This window comes from Eptatretus burgeri, chromosome 12 (assembly GCF_056783735.1).
Source record: "Eptatretus burgeri isolate ZD-2024b chromosome 12, Ebu_testis_v1, whole genome shotgun sequence".
NCBI lineage: Eukaryota > Metazoa > Chordata > Myxini > Myxiniformes > Myxinidae > Eptatretus > Eptatretus burgeri.
This window is the reverse complement of record NC_140972.1, coordinates 29,515,346-29,530,179: the sequence shown is the minus strand read 5'-3', so window position 1 is coordinate 29,530,179 and position 14,834 is coordinate 29,515,346.

Below are 14,834 nucleotides of genomic sequence, written 5' to 3'. Positions count from 1 at the left end.
AGATCCCATCGAGGGAGAGTGAGGTGCATGACGATGCGCATGAAAAAGGATGCAATTACATAAGGCCGTTAATTATCTTCAAAGAGAGCGTTTTAATTAACTCAAACACCCAATTTTCACACTTGCACTTCCGTGAAGTTCCCTTAGTAAGCATACAAAGTTTCAGACTTCCAGGTTCCATGGTTTTGGAGTTGTGGAGGAGACACACACGGACACATACTCACATTTATTATTATTATGGATTATTTGAATGAGTATCATTTTCTTCGACGGGTTCATCTATTTCCATGGATCTCTTTCCTACCAGTTGCCACTCAAACTCACCCATGAAAACATTGCATGTGGGAATGAGAGTGTCGTCGTGGCCAGAATTCAGGATACTACTGGAGAGCACAGACACCATCCTTTCATTGACTCCTCTTGTTTATGACAAAAGGTTAAATTTAAGATACATTTTGGAAGCGTTTTTTAAAATGTGCATTTTAAAATGTTGTGAAGAGCTTTTAAAAAAGAGAAACGTTTCATCAAATTTGGGGATATTGCAAAAAAAAAGGTATAAGAAGATGAGAGTGGAGTTTCGAAAAAACAAATTTGTTATTCTTTGCAATTTTGTGGTTGTTGTTGGTGGTTGGATTATTCCTGAATGTTTGTTTTTTTCAGGTGAAGAAGGAGAGATATTTTGTTTTAATTTTTTGAGGGATGGGAAAAGGATTCAGCTGAGGGGTCATAAGTAACAATAACTGGAACAAGCCGGTAGGTGACATGGCTGGTCGCTAGACTAAGGCGAATTTGAAATATGTAGATAAGAGAACACATCAGATGGCATTTTTGCCATTCATGTTCCAAATAGGAACATGACGAGCAACTGTCCATTCATCATTTGTGTTCGATTCCCTAACCCAACGTTAGGGAATCCCAACGCGAACGTTGGGTGAAAGCATCTAGTAATATAATTGCATACTAGTCATACCGTTTTTGACGGATCTGGCTGAAATTTTTTGACAAAGAGGTCGATTATAGTGCGCATAAATGCACAGAAGGTGATTTTTGATCTTCAAAAAAAAAAATTCGGATTTTTTTCAAAAATTTCAAAGTCTCGTTGCTAGGCAACGGTGGCGACCATAGCAACGGTGCTCAAAAGCATAAACTAGATCCTGGTATGAATCTACCAGTAAAGTTTCATCAAAATCGGTTGACTCCTCTGGCCTCCAGAGCTGTCCATTACATACAAACAAATAGACAAGCCGGTAGGCGACATGGGTGGTCGCGACATAATTGCATACTAGTCATACAGTTTTTGACGGATCGGGCTGAAAATTTTTAACAAAGACATTGATTATAGGACGCATAAAAGCCTGGAATCCGATTTTTTTATTTTTGAAAAAATAATTTTTTTAGGATTTTTCAAAAATTTCAAAGTCCAGTTGCTCGGCAATGGTGGTGTCCATAGCAACGGTGCTCAAAAGCATAAACTAGATCCTGGTATGAACCTACCAGTAAAGTTTCATCAAAATCGGTTGACTCCTCTGACCTCCAGAGCTGTCCATTACATACAAACAAACAGACAAGCCGGTAGGCGACATGGGTGGTCGCGACATAATTGCATACTAGTCATACAGTTTTTGACGGATCGGGCTGAAAATTTTTAACAAAGACATTGATTATAGGACGCATAAAAGCCTGGAATCCGATTTTTTTATTTTCGAAAAAATAATTTTTTTAGGATTTTTTCAAAAATTTCAAAGTCCCATTGCTCGGCAACGGTGGTGTCCATAGCAACGGTGCTCAAAAGTATAGAAATAGATCCTGGTATGAACCTACCTGTCAAGTTTCATCGAAATCGGTTGACTCCCCTGGCCTCCAGAGCTGTCCATTATAAACAAACATACAAACAGACACATGGAAAAAATGAAAATAAGGGTACTCTGGCGACCACCCAACAGACATACAGACAGACGGAAAACCTGAGACGAAGGGTAGTCTAGCGACCACCGAACAAAGAAGTGAAAACGAGGCAGAAAACGGAGTGGAAGCACACTCAACGATCGCAGGAAGGTCCGACTGAACGAACTCGATGATGTAACACAGCAGGACAAAGTTTGGGAGAGAAAAGTTGACAAAAAACACAAAGAGCAAAACAGAAATAAAAACAAGAGCAAAACAAAATGTAAATGGTCAGGGGAACTTAGCTGAGAAGAACTGGTAGGAGAGAGCGCTGACCAGTCGTCCACGTGCGCTGATCCCCCGAATACGTTGGGCAGGTTTCAGCAGAATTGTGCAAAATGTGGTAAAAGCATCAAACTTGGTACCCACGTCGTACTCCCAAAACAGATCAACCGAAGATAGGGAGCCACTGCACCAGCGATCACTGGTGGCCGGCATCACCACCTATTGGTCGCAGTACAAGGAAACCGGACTCTCACATGTGTTATCATAATATTCATAATATAATGGGCATAAGCCTGGAACTTCTAACACACTTTTCTCCGAACATATTCTGTTCATACTTCGGAAATCTTCACATTATGTGTTCCATGTATTGACGCAGGTGATAGCGGATTGAAAAAATCGAATATAGATAGAATTTTCAAAGAGGGAATCGATGACGTCACAATCAGCAGCGTTCGGCGGCAAACCGACGGCCGGGTCCCAGATGACGTGCTTTACTTAACTAAGTCCATGAGTTCAGGACGTTTGTTCAACTCACCATTTACGACTTTTATCCTGCCATGTTGTTAATCTGTTGATGGAGGTAATATAGAAACGATGAATATGTCAAATCATTTGTGTTACTCATCCGGCACGATGTGTCAAAGCCAACAATCGAAAGCGACCAGTCTCAAACGCCACCATGGGCACCCAGACACGCCACCAATATGAACTTAGCTGTTGAATGCAGCGCAAAACATCCAAAGAAACTACCGTAACCGAGTATTGTGATCCGTCCTGTCCCCCATACCCATCGGAGACGAGATACATTATCATGCATCTCGTACATACACCTCGCTATTGGTTTGAAAATACAAGCAGCTATAACACAACGACAATGTGACATGACAGTGACACAGCGAAACTATAATGACGTCAATGCGATAAACAGCAATGCTTTAACAATGTACTCATGGCATTATTGAAAATTTACTCCCTTGCACATCAACCACCACATGTGCAGTGACCTTCCAGCCTCGGGTAGGGTTGTCCAAATGCCTTCAGTCGTCCTGGGTTGAAACCCATCCCCACTCATTGGGGCTTGGTAGCGTCAAGGAAGCATCCAATGCCTGACACCAACATTGTCCGACTTAGTAGGTTGCTTTCTTTGTATGTTGAAGAAGGGCAGCCTGTGTGGGGAGCATGGCATCGATTGGTCTGGACTTCTTGGTGAACACCTCCTTTTGTGCTGCATTGACTTGTTCCTTTGGGCTTGAAAGATCCTACACAATTAGGGCCATCATCTCATCATCAACAGGAATTCTAAAGCGTGTATTTGACAGGTAAAGGAATGCTGATGTGACTTCTTGGTAGTTAGACCATGTTTCCCAAGCAGTGTACTTTCCCTTGCCATGAAATGCAGAGGATGCGTCACATCCAGGGAAGCTATGGAACATCCGACTTCTTTCATCACCCATGTTTAACACAATGATGTGGGCTGGAATATACCGGAAGTTATGGCCAGTCCCAAATGCTTCCGAGAAGAATCTGACAGCAAGCACCAGTACATCTGTGTCTGCAGTGCGGAGCATGACTTTATCACGACCTTGCCGAGCAGCATCTGTAGCATGAAGTAAAAAGTGCGTGTCAGCTTCCGCATGGTTGCAGGGTCAAGTGATGATACATTTTCATGTGGTTGATTGCACAGCACAGTAGCACACAGTCTCCAACTGTTGCCATGACCTCATTTTCTTCTTCTGTAATATGTTCAGCAAGGAAATTGAACAGAAGTACCTTATTTTGTTCCACACTAAGAAATTCCTGCCAGTTAGTTGGTAGTGCTCCTGTCACTGACCCTCCTGATTTATTTTCCTCGTGTGGCTCTGCTTCCTCCTTTAAACTCTTTTCAAAATACTGGGCAAACACAAGGTCAATGATCCTGCTCACCAGATTCTTTCAGCGAGGGAGCTTCGTGAGCGGAGGAAGCCAATGGGCCGACCATGTGCTTAGTGGTTGCAGCAGGTTTATTGGCATCCCAAGGAGATGGGGATGGGCGAGGCATCTGCCTGGGGGATGGCCAGATGGTGGCCCCTGGATTCTAAAGGGCAATTCTCATGGGGTCTAAAGTGTAATTATAATGGGTTCTAAAGTATAATTCTAATGAGCAATTCCAAAGGGTAATTCTAAAGGGTTCTAAAGGGCAATTCTGTTCGGGTCTTAAGAGTAATTCTAAAGGGTTCTAAAGGGTAATTCTAAAGGATAATTCTAAAGGGTTCTAAAGGGTAATTCTAATGGGTCTTTAAGGGAAATTCTGCAGGGTTCTAAAGGGTAATTCCAATGGGTTCTTAACTGTAATTCTAATGGGTTCTAAAGGGTAATTCCAATGGGTTCTTAACTGTAATTCTAATGGGTTCCACAGTGTGATTCCAAAGGGTTCTAATGTGTAATTCCAAAGGGTTGTAAAGTGTAATTATAAAGGGTTGTAAAGTGTAATTATCAGGTCAGGTATGGGAGCATGTGCCAGAACAGCGCGTCGCTGCGTCCACTTTCCACCGGTACTCCAGGGGCCTCCGTCTGGTCATCCCCCAGGCAGATGCCTGGCCCATCCCCATCTCCTTGAGATGCTGATCAACGTGCTGCAACCACGAGGCACGTGGTCAGCCCATTGGCCTCCTCCACTCACAAGACTCCCTCGCTGAGAGAATCTGGTGAGCAGGATCAGCGTCAGGAAAACGAGCCACATGTCCATACAGCCGCAACTGATGCTCACGGACGATGCAGGTAACAAATCTCATCCGAGTCTCTCTCAGCAACTACTCGTTGGACACAAAATCTGACCAGCGATAGCCAAGGATTTTTCGAAGAGACCTGGCACCAAAGGAATTAAGTCTCCATCTCAGATCCTTGGTCAGAGTGCAAGTCTCGCATCCATAGAGCAAGACTGGAAGCACCAAGGACCTGAAGACTCGGACTTTTGTCCTCCCGCACAGGTACCGGCAGCGCCACACCCCATGATCCAGTGAATCCATGACTCCCCAGGCCCGACCCAGACGTCAAGTGAGCTCTGACTCACAGCCAGCAGAGACATGAATATCACTGCCAAGGTAAGTGAATCTCTCCACGACCTCAACATCCTCACCACAAACAGGCACAGACAGGACAGCAGCATCCAAGATGTCATTGAAAGCCTGGATCTTAGTTTTGACCCAATAAACCCGTAATCCCAGCGGCTCTGACTCCTCATTCGGCACCTCGAGGGTCCCCAAAAGGATATCTAAAGTCTCCGCAAAGATGACTGCATCATCTGCAAAATCAAGGTCCGAGATCTTGACATTCCCAAACGATGCACCGCAGCTTGATCTCTCCGACATCCTCCCTAGAATCCAGTCCATACAAGTGCTGAAAAGTGTGGGGGCAAGTACACATCCCTGACGAACTCCAGTAACAACTGGAAATAAGTCAGAGATGGTACCACCACACTTCACAGCACTCTCAGTCCCAGAGTAGAGTTCAGACATCAGATCGATCAGTTTCGGTGGCACCCCACGAAGACCATGAATCCTCCAGAGGACATCCCGATTCACTGAATTGAACGCTTTACAGAGATCAACATCGGCTGCAACCAGCCCCAGCCGAAACTCTCGTCTGCGTTCGGTGAGGACAAGAAGAGCAAGGATACGGTCAATCGTTGACTTCATTGGTGTAAAGCCTGACTGCTCTGGATGGTGGTGCTCAAGCAGATGTTGGCGAACCCTATCAAGAATTATCCGAGCAAAGACCTTGCCCGGAACTGAGAGCAGCGTCACCGCTCGGTAATTGTTGCAGTCTTGGTGATCACCCTTCCCTTTCCAGAGAGGGACAAGAAGGCCCCTCTTCCAATCAGTTGGGATGATGCCTGTGTTCCAGGCAGAGCACAAAACTGCATGCAACGACACGAGTGCAGCATTTCCACCAGCCTTGAGAAGTTCAGCATGGATGCCACAGATCCCTGGAGCTTTACCCTGTTTCAACCGGTTCACCGCAGCCCGTGTTTCCACAAGCGAAGGTGGACCACAGTTGATTCGAGGGTCAGCAACAGGGATTGTAACACCATTGACGTCCAACTCGACAGTTGGGGGATCAGCCTGGTACAACCGCTCAAAGTAACCGGCCCAGCGGGCCTTCACTTCAGACTCCTCTGTCAAGAGCCTACCACTCTCTGCTCTAACTGCAGTGCTCCGAGGGATGGGCTTGGATGAACGCAATGCACGAATTCCCCTGAAAGCGGGACGAGAATCACCTGTCCACAGGTGATGCTCTACCCCCTCACAGATTCCTCGCACATAGGCCTCCTTGTCCACCCTCAGTGCACATACAGTTTTATGCCTCAACTCCCTGAACAGTTCAGCTCTGCCATTCAGCCTGGCCCTGTGACTCTGGTCAATGGTATCCAGTGTCCCTTGAGAGAAAAAATTCTTCTTTGCCCTGCGGTGAGTTCCAAGACATCCACCGGCAACATCAAGGACGGATGTTTTGAAGGTAATCCATAACACTTCAGAACCCCCCAAAGCACCCAGACACCCCAAATGTCCACTGAGCCTGTTCGCAAATTCCTCAGCTACTCTCTCATCCTTGAGTTTGCCAACATCCAGCCGAGGCTGGGATGGTACCATTCTCCAGGATTTAAGGTGCAGCCTTAGAGTTGCTACAACAAGACTGTGGTCAGTATTGAGGAACTGAGCACTCCGGTAGACCCTGCAGTTCTGGATCATACTCCAGCGACCATCAATGAGGACATGGTCAATCTCCTTTGCCACACCGCCAGCCTTGGAATACCAAGTCCAGCGATGAGCTTGTTAGCGCTGAAACCATGAACCGGCCACCCTAAGTCCATGAATTCTTGCAAAGTCAAGGAACTTAGTGCTATTCTGGTTCATAGTTCCTGACCCATGGGGACCAACACACACCTCATAACCATCCCTATCAGTTCCAGTCGATGCATTCAAATCCCCCAAGACGAGAAGTGTATCTCGTCTGGGGCACTGATCAACCACAGACTCGAGCGTGGCGTAAAATGCATCCTTCACGGTGAGATCACTCGCCTCAGTCGGAGCATAGACACAGACCAGGGAAATGACACCTAAGGAGTGACGAATCCTTAATCTCATAATACGCTCATTGACCGGTTACCTCAATTATCATTGGGGTCAGCTTATTGGACACAGCTACAGCAACTCCTTGGGTATGGTAACCATAAGAGCGACCAGACCAATAGTAGGTGTAACCACCCACCATTATCTCGCCGCAATCCGGTCTCCGAACCTCAGAGAGTGCTGCAATACCGATGTCCAAACGCTTGAGCTCAGATGATAACAGAGATAGGTGATCATCCTCTCTTAGGGATAGGACATTCCAGGCACCCACCCGAAGGGACCGCCTCAGGTTAACCCAAGGAGACCGCCGTCTGGTGGACGACACCTCAGCACCACTCCGACACTCTCCCGCAATCTGACCCAGGGAGGTTACCCCGTGGTTTCCCTCCTATCATCAAAGATTGGGGGTCCCGAAGGCTTTGCCCCAATCCCGTCATCTGGTGAGCTGCCCTGCGAATGGAAGCTGCACAGGAGGTACTCCCACGGAGTTGGTTTTCAGATATTTTTGCGTTTGTGTGTTTTGCGGAATGAAGGGTTTTACAGTGGCCGCAGTGCAAATCCTGCCACCAACCTCCTAATAAAAATAAAAAAAATTAAAAAAAAGTAACCCAACTGCAGGAGGACGTCCGCAGACACAGTTGGGCACTAGATATGGATGGCCGTTGGCTCACAAGGAGGTCCTCCACCCTTTGACAGGTTTTGTTTTTAATCCTGCTGGGTTTCCATATCCAAACACCCTCTTCACCAGAAAACCTGGTGGGGGAGACGGTTTCGTCGCCGACAACCCGACCATGGAACAGGTTAGTACAGGTTTACATGATACCTGTAGCAGGTCACAGATCTGACCTGACCTGACCTGACCTGTAATTATAAAGGGTTCTTTAGTGTAATTCCAAAGGGTTGTAAAGTATAATTATAAAGGGTTATAAAGTGTAATTCCAATGGGTTCTAAAGTGCAATTCTAATGGGTTCTAAAGGGTAATTCTAATGGATTCTAAAGGGTTCTAAAGGGTTCTAAAGGGTAATTCTAAAGTGCAATTCCAAAGGGTTCTGAAGGGTAGTTCTAAAGGGTTCTAAAGGGTAATTCTAATGGCATCCAAAGGGTAATTCTACAGGGTTCTAAAGGATAATTCTAAAGGGTTCTAAAGGGTAATTCTAAAGTGTTCTAAAGGGTTCTAAAGGATAATTCTAAAGGGTTCTAAAGGGTAATTCTAAAGTGTTCTAAAGAGTAATTCTAAAAGGTTCTAAAGGGTAATTCTAAAGGATAATTCTAAAGGGTTCTAAAGGGTAATTCTAAAGTGTTCTAAAGGATAATTCTAAAGTGTTCTAAATGGTAATTCTAAAGGGTGTTTCTAAAGTGTTCTAAAGGATAATTCTAAAGTGTTCTAAATGGTAATTCTAAAGGGTGTTTCTAAAGGGTTCTAAAGGGTAATTCTAAAGGGTTATAAAGGGTAATTCTAAAGGATAATTCTAAAGGGTTCTAAAGGGTAATTCTAAAGTGTTTTAAAGGGTAATTCTAAAGTGTTCTAAAGGATAATTCTAAAGGGTTCTAAAGGGTAATTCTAAAGTGTTCTAAAGGGTAATTCTAAAGTGTTCTAAAGGATAATTCTAAAGTGTTCTAAAGGATAATTCTAAAGGATACTTCTAAAGGGTTCTAAAGGATAATTCTAAAGGGTTCTAAAGGATAATTCTAAAGGGTTCTAAAGGGTAATTCTAAAGGGTTCTAAAGGGTAATTCTAAAGTGTTCTAAAGGATAATTCTAAAGGGTTCTAAAGGGTTCTAAAGGGTAATTCTAAAGGGTTCTAAAGGGTTCTAAAGGGTAATTCTAAAGGATAATTCTAAAGTGTTCTAAAGGATAATTCTAAAGGGTTCAAAAGGGTAATTCTAAAGTGTTCTAAAGGATAATTCTAAAGGGTTCTAAAGGGTTCTAAACGGTAATTCTTATGGGTTTTGTTCATTTCTAGGCTTTGCCGATTTCATATTTAAAATGCCAAACTGAACCATTTCCTTCGAACATGGGTGCGATCTTCTTGTATTTTTTTACTCTACCTGCCTGGTAATTAAACAAAATTGAAAATAATTCCAAACAGGAATCTTACTGTTTTGAAGGAAGCCATAATGCTAATAATTAAGGTAACGTGTTAGATAGGGTGGTGGAATAGACGCTGAGTAAAACAGCAGTAAAACCCCGGAATTAATTTTACTTATACGCTTTTAAACCTCTTAAAACGTTTACTTGCATTGAATTATATACTTGAAGACTATAAAACAAATCACCTTCATAATACAGGGTGTTCCAAAAAGACCTTTGGTTATTAATATATTTAGTACCACAAATGATACATCAATACCCTTTGTTTTATGTGATACAGAAACTCAAAGTTTTCTTAATTTTCAGGTCTCGTTTAATGTATAACAAAATGATCTCTCCACAGGAGAAATCTGAGTGCATCGAATGGTTCATCAAGATGAGATCCGACATACGTTCAGCGTAATTTCTGTACGAGGTATGGAAAGAATCCGCCATCACGGACTAGTATCAGAGAGTGGTACAAGAGATGCAAGGAGACTGGAAGTTGTCAGAAACGGAAAAGTACCGGTCGACCAAGCACAAGTGCAGCAGACGTTGAACGAGTCCGTGAATCATTTCAACAAAGTTCCAAAAAAATCAATTTGCCGCACATCCAGAGAACTAGGACTACCAACCACCACTGTGCACAGGATTTTGCATAAAAGACTGAAGCTTTATGCCTATAAAGTGCAGATTCTGCAGGAACTCGAACCAGATGATGGACCCAAACGCAACACTTACCTTGGAAATGCTGTGTCGTATAGAGGATGATGATTACCTGAAAAAGGTCATGATCACAGACGAAGTTTGCTTTCATGTATCGGGGAAGGTCAACTGGCAATGTGAGGATTTGGGGAGGTCAACTGGCAAAGAATCCCCACATGGTCATTGAACACATACACGACAGTCCAAAGGTCAATCAATGTGTGGTTTGGCTTTCTCCATGACTGCTTGGTGGGTCCGTTTTCCTTTGCGGAAGATATAGTAACCTCAACAATGAGCATGAACATTTTGGAAGGATTCCCCTTCCCCGATTGAAGACCTGCAACCCGATATAATTTTTCAACAGGACGATGCTCCCCCTCATTAGGCCTTAATCATTTGAGCAGTTCTGAATGAAAATTTTCTAGGTCGCTGGATTGGCCTAGATGGACCAACCGCCTGGCCCCATGATCACCAGACATATCCACCACACCAATCAAAGATGCTATCAACCACACTAAGGTGGAAAACCTGCAGCATCTTCGTTCTCGGATGACAGCTGCATGCGCACTGGTGGACACAAACATGCCGAGCCGAACATTGCAAGAACTCATGTACCGCCTTTGTGTGTGACAAACAGAGTATTGATGGTGTGCACACATGATGGTGTGGTGTGCACATAAGCCTGGTGTTAGCTTAACAGTTAAGGTGGCTGGTTTAAGATGTTCGGGGCTTAAGTTCAAGCCCTTGTCGTACCTTTACGCAACACCAGGTGGGTTGGTTCTTTCGATCAGCGACTCAGCCAGTCATCCTTCCGAGGTCAGAAAAATGAGTACGACCTTACTGCAAAAAGGGGGCACTGCATCAATGGCACAGCTACAATCCCAGCAATAATGCAACAAGCAGCTAAAGCCTGTATATGAAAACATAGGGGCAATAACCCTGAGCACTCACCTGGTAGCAGCTGGATAAGATAACTAGGGAACCACTGATCGGCATGGATGACCCACAAACTATGTAAAAGAGAAGAAAGTAAAAATACCAATGGATTTTTTTTTTTAATGCCGTAAACAAAATTTGGGACATCACGGGTGATAAAACTTGTGGTCGAGTTTCATCAAAATTGTGTGTGCGGTTTCAGAGAAGAAAGCAAATACATATTTTGGGGGGCAACCCTTGTCGACCCCCTTTGGGCCCGATTTTTTTCATGGCGTGAACAATCTTTGGTGCATCATGGGTGATGAAGGTTGGGGGTGAGGTTTCATCGCAATCATGTGTAGTTTAGAAGTTGCAAGCATTTGTGAACGGACCATCCCATAAGCTCCCTGGAACTACGTTCGCGGTGAGCTAATAATAACTCGATAAAATAAACTTTCTTTTGCAATCTTAATATTTTTTTTTTCATGAATAAAAGAGTTAACACAAAAACAATGCACAAACATGTTAAGAGTATAGTTTGGACAAATTTAAAAGTTGAAATCGTTCTCCCCATTAATTAATATTACGGATTTGCAATTCACGGGGATTTTCAAGAATGCAACCCCTGCGAACGGCAAGGCCATCCACAGGATATCCTGTTCTGTGAACTCTCTAATTTTGCAGTGTGAGAGCTGAAATGAGAGAGTGACAGTGAGAACGGTCCAGAGTGAGAAGAAAATGGTTGGCATCTTGTGCACCACAAACTGTCTTTGTTGGAAATGCTTCTGTGATGGAAGGGTCTGTATGGGGTAGCGTGACCATGTCACACACGTGTACAGGCAGCCAGTGTGCATCGTTTGTGTGGTCAAAGGTGATGGCACCAATGGGCTATCTTTTCCAAACTTTCAACATCGAGGTGGAAGTTTCCCCCTCTTATTGACCTTACAAAAGTGAGGCTTCGAAGCTCAAAGTGCAAGTACTTGAAGCGAGGTCTTTGGTTCATTCAATCAGTACACCAGGATGATCTTATAAAGGATATTTCAGGCACAGACTGTTACTTGATGTGCCTGCCATTATCATATGTGAGAGTCAGATTGCCTTAGTCTGCTACCAATAGATGGCGCTGATGACCATCACGAGGTGCTGTTGCAATGGCTCTCAATCTGAAAATCACTTTGGGGTGTACGCTGTGTGTACGAAGTTTGCTTTTACAATTTATCTACGATCTTACCAAAATTGTACATCTCACAAATTGCCTTTATCCCCAAGTTACATGTAAAAACCAAGTTGGCCCATATATGCCAGATATTGGGCTCTTTTAACCACACACTGTGGTATTCCATCTGGTCCACATGGATTATCCACCTCACAATAAACCCTGAGAACGGGTCCCAGAATTTGCATCCATAAGTAAGTTTTTCGTCTCAGCTTGACACGATGGTCTCATCACCCTCCACCAATAAAAGCGAGACTTAAAAATAAAGTTTCCATCACCAAATATCTTAACTAAAATATATCTTAACATCAACAAAATATCTTAACACTTCACAGCAACGAAGGACTCTGCTCGACGTAGGATGCCCAACCGACGACTGGCCTTGGAGGCCAGCTTGGAGATGTAGCTTTCCCAGGAAAGATCGTGGCAGATAGTGAGACCCAGAAGCTTGAATAAAAGGACTTCAAGAGGATTGTTGAGAAAGTAGGTGGAGGGATTTTCCAGACTGTCCTTTCGGAGAGACATGGTAAGAGTGAAGAGGTCCACAGAGAGTGAAGAGGCTGCTGCTTGCCGATCAGACAAAGGAGCGATGGTACGGCAGAGGGTGGAGTCAGGAGCAAAGGTATAAAGAGGATTTTCCAGGGAATCTGAGATATCATTGATGAAAACCAGAAAAGCACAGGGCCAAGAACACTGTCTTGAGGAACTCCAGCCTGGACAGAAGGAGATGAGAGAATTCCATCAAGAGCCATGCATTGGACTGACAGGAAAAGAAGTCCACAAGCCACAAGTGGAGATTGCCTTTGATACCGTAAGTTTGGTAAGCAGGGCAGGGTGCAAGACCGTATTGAAAGCTCACGGTATGTCTAGGTAGATGGCTCTGATCTCATGTCTGGCATTGAGTACCTCCATCCATTGTTTGGAAAGCAGAAGCAGTATGTCCAGAGTAGAGTGACCTGGTCTAAATCCAAATTGATGATCGGAAATCAAGGCACTGGAGAAGAGGAAGGATTTGATGTTGGAAGCGATGATGGATTCCATGACCTTGCTGATGATTGGGAGCAGGTCTGTAGCTAAAGGATTCTGTTTTTGCACCTTTTTGTGCAGACTGATAATGTTTGCTAATTTCAAAGCAGATGGCAGGTGACCTTGAGTAAATGAGAGAGTGAATAAAAGAGAGAGAGGGTGAAGAAGAGCAGCAGAGCAGGTTTTAGAACACAAGGGCTGATGCCGTCTGGACTGGTTGCAGAATCAGAGTCGAGGTTTGACAGCACTCTCCACCTTGTCAGGCAAAAATAACATGGTCCAGCAACAGCTGGGTGTGGCTGGGTCAGGTGGGTACAGAAAGTGATGGGTTTGGGACAAAGATTTAGAAGCAAACACGGAGTTTAGGCATTCAGCCTTTTCATGTGCAGCATCAGCTGTGCGGCCATTTGAGGTAAGGGAGGGGATGGAGGGGGGAACATACACCAGAAACAGATTTCATTAGATGCCATCAGGATTTGGAGGAGGGAGAGAGGTTTGAGAGTTCGGACTTGAGATTAGAAAAATGTTTTCTGCCTCTTCTGAGGGTAGACACACACTTGTTCTGAGCTTTGTGGAAGAAACTGAGATTGCCTTCATTTGGATTTGCTTTCCATGCAGTGAAGGCAAGTTGTTTCAGGGCAACTGCCTAGCCACAAGCTTCAATGTACCATGGGCGGGAGGAAAGGGAGGACAACTGAAAACAAGAGGGGATAAAGCTGTGCATGGGAGAGAGCAAGTTTCTTTGAAAGAATTCCCAGGACGAGTTGACGTTGGTGAAAGTAGAGATGGGAGACCAGTCTAGAAGGTTGATGGCTGCTTGAAGTCCATACCAGTCAGCCTGAGTGAAATGCTAGATGACTCAATGGCTCCAAGGTGGTTCTCCAATAACAGCTAGAGAGATGTCCACTTTGACAAGCATGTGGTCAGATGAACCGCAGATATTTTCAGGGAAATATGTCAAAATCAGATCCAGAAGAGATGGAGTGCTGTTGGTTGAGATCAGTGTCAGGATGTTGACTGCTTGGTGAGATTTGCACATATGGTTGGATACTATGCTCGTCACAACAACAGCCATAATCAAAGGCACAGGCTTAGGGAATCACCAAAAGAGAAATAAATAAATAAACAAAACAGGGAAATCACCTTCTGCTCAGCAAACTCTCAAAACTGTTTCAGAGTACAAATGTGGTATTTCAGGATGGACATCAAAACAAAGGTTAGCACTTTTGGTATTAGAAAGTACCATTTGTCGTGGCTCAAATGGTCCACATTTTTGGTAAACTTGAAGCTTCAGAAAATACTTCCATAACATTTGCTCAACAAATCCATCCTTCAATCAGGACCAGACTCTGTGCAGAGCATCAGTGCTGCAGAAGCAGTCTCCTGGGCTACTTGGCACAATCCTGGATGGCTCGCCATTCCAACGCAGGATACTCAAATAGCTCAATCATCCCAGGAAGCTGGTACTCACTCAAGGATGATAGGCTGTCAACCCCACCTGGTATTAATTCAACGGCAGCCAGGATTTGAACTTAGGACCCAAGGATCCCAAACCTGCCACCCTAAGCATTAAGACAGTCAGTGAGCATGAAAAATCAAATTAAGAAAAATAAAAGCAATA